Below are 3,268 nucleotides of genomic sequence, written 5' to 3'. Positions count from 1 at the left end.
CTCTCTGTCTCTGTCTCTGTCTGTCTCTGTCTCTCTCCTCTCTCTCTCTCTCTCTCTCTCTCTCTCTCTCTCTCTCTCTCTCTCTCTCTCGCCTTCTCTCTAAGGAGTACATACACACTGATATAGTTAGGGCCTCAGGAACCTTTTAAAAGAACATCCACCCACCCTCCTACCTGCTTTTAACTGAACAATCATTTTGCAGTTTATATTCAAACTAAATTCACATTTTCCTCCCCATAATTCTTCCCACTTTCCCTTCCTCAGAAGGGCAAAGGCAAGGCAACACCTTCATCTCTCTGTTTCACAGCGTGACAAAGAAATGAAAGCTGCCCCTTCCACAGCCTCATAATCCAGTGCAAGATGCCTGTGGATTATAACACAGAACCCTATAATAGCAGCAATTGTCATGTTTCCAGTTGAAACCTTGATGCTGTATAAAGGAAGGTGGATGCTCCGTCGTGGATTTCGAAAACATTTTGGAACGTGAATAAAATTACTGCTTAAGGGAAGAATGTATTGCACAGGACCCTGGGTCCATTGCAGATGGAGCTCTGAATGAAGATATTCAAATACAGATTTATGGCTACTTTCTGAAATTCTTATGGTCTTTCGAGAAGTTGGAAAACAGCACCCTGACATAAATTGGCCAAAGTATTAGGTTTTTCTTTCATGTCATCGCAGATGTGTTTACTCTCCAAGAATGCTAACAAACAAGAGACGACGAGTAATGAAATGGTCGCAGGTTTTTACGATGCGAATGTGCTCATATTTCAAAGTGGGGAAGGAAATTATTCTGTTCAGCTGGAAGAGTGAGAGAGAGAGGATAAATGGAAGCAAAGCTGTCCCCTGGCCACACCACAGCAAGGCTCAGCCTAAAGGCCTAATTCTCTGAAGCTCTCGGGCACACCTGCCTTTGCATTTCTATTTACCTAATATCTCTAGGATTATTAAAGGGATTTTTTTTTTTTTTGAATGAGCACACCAGTAATTACTGTGATGTGATCTCAAAAGAGCCAGTCAGCATGGCATCAGCAGCCAGGGAGGGCATTTAACTCAGATCAAATCATGACCAGCCAAAGGCTTTTCATGCTTGCAGAGGGAAGAAACTGTGCAAGAGACATGAAGTTCCATAGAGTGGCAACAGCCTTCTTTGCTTAGTTGCACAGAAAGACTGGCAGTGGTGAATGTTTAGGAAAACAATACGAACGAGGCTGCTGCAGAGAATCCACTGGGGACTCTGATAAATATCTGATTAAATTAGTCTCCAGCGTAATTACATTAAAATCAAATTTGTTTAACTTTTTCTATGCTTGGTTATCTCTGCACACCCAAAAAGATGTTAATTGGCAACCCAGCTTCCAAGGTATCGATACCACTGGAGGTTCGTTATGTTCACATTTTATAATGCAAATGAAGAAATGAAAGCTTGTTTTGAACATTAGCAATTCAGCTTTGAGACTTTTACTCTTAAAGGGAACTCATGAGGTGAGGTCTTTTCCCATTGGCATTTTAAATGTGAATTTCTTAAAATATCAATTTTTGTAAAAGACATTACACGGACCTAGGAATATTGCTTGTGCTTGTAGGTGTTAGAGAAATAGAACAAAGGGAAATTGTAAGCAGGAGAGAGACACTCCTCCACCCACCTTGGCAGCTTTGGGGGGAAGTTTCCACTTTGATGGAGACCCTTTCTTTATACTCGAGTTCTTCTGTTGGTTTAACCTCTTCCTATCTTTTTATTTTTTACTTGTTCATCTCAAATCCCAGTCACTGCCCCTCTCCCTGCCACCCTCTCCCATAATCTTTCCCCCATGTCCCCTTCTCGTCAGAGAAGGTGCCCCCACTCTCCTGACTCCCTTATCTCCAGACCCTGGCATATGAAATCTCTGCAGGCCCGTCCTCTCCCACTGAGGGCAGACAAGGCAGTCCAGCTAGAAGAACGCATTCCACGGACAGGCAACAAATTTTGCCATCGCCCCTACTCCAGTTGTTCGGGACCCACATGAAGACAAAGCTGCACATCTGTTACATGCAAGCTGTAGATGGCTTAGGTTCAGCCCACCTATGCTCTATGGTTGATGGTTCAGTCTTTGAGAGCCCCAAGGGTCCAGGTTAGTTGATTCTGTTGGTCTTCCTGTGGAGTTCCTATCCCCTTCCGGGCAATTCTTCCAGCAATCCTTTAATTTTTTTTATTAAAATGAAGTGTACTAAGATATTATATATATAAAGAGCAAAACGTCTACCTTTATTCCTAAGTTTTGCTGGAGTTCTATTGAGTTTGTACATGCAGATGATAAAGTAAGAGCAACCTGTGTACCAGTTGTGACTGAATCTTTAAAGGTAAGGCAATTCTTCAATTGCTTAATTATATGTTTGAGTATATGAGAGCCAAGTGTCTACACAGAGTTTATGAAAGAGTGATGCCAAATCTACTCTTGTAAATACCACTTCCTCCTCAGGAATATGGAGAAGGGACAGGCTTTGCGAAAGGAAACTACCAAAGATGACTTTTAAAAGAAGAGCACATCCTTTCTGTCTCCTAAGTACTGGGATTTATTGGTACCTTTCTATGAGTAGCTTGGTGAAAAAAAAAAAAAAAAGATCTTAGGACTTGAAATGCCTTCAAGACAGTGCTGTGCTAGCAATAGGCAACAAAAAACCCTAAGCTCAATCAAAGAACTTGAATCAATTAAGAATGTCTTTGCTCACAGAAATGCTCAGGATTAGCATGGCCCTTCCAAAATAAACTGAAGGTGATGAATCATAGAAAATGTTGTAGCAGCTAGCATAGGAGACAGCAATTGATTATGGAGTCACAAATGAATGTGGTACTGATAATGACTGTTAAGTCACCAGATTGACCTGGACAACACTACTCAGCATATTTATCAAAGATCAGATTACAGCTGTAAATTCAAGATATTTCTGAATCATTTTAACAGGATCAGTGAGGGGACTTGTAGGGAGCAGAGCGTGGTGAACAAATCATGAGGATGATGTAGCAAGACCCACCCCTCTAAGGTTCTTCATCCTTAACTAAGAACCTTAGAACGGAAAGCTTCCTTCTGAATGAGAACAACTTTCTTACTAGATTTTACTAAAGGAAACAAATTTTAAAGTATCTGGACCAGTTAAGGGACTAGTGTAAACTTTCTTCCTAGGCCAGACAAGAGAGGAGATGTGTGGGTTTGAATAGGAATGACCCTCATAGACTTATGTGTTTCAATGCCTGTCACATAGTGTGGCACTTCCTTGGAGATGTGGCCTT

The sequence above is a fragment of the Mus pahari genome, chromosome 8 (genome assembly GCF_900095145.1).
Source record: "Mus pahari chromosome 8, PAHARI_EIJ_v1.1, whole genome shotgun sequence".
NCBI lineage: Eukaryota > Metazoa > Chordata > Mammalia > Rodentia > Muridae > Mus > Mus pahari.
Note: the sequence above shows the minus strand (reverse complement) of the source record.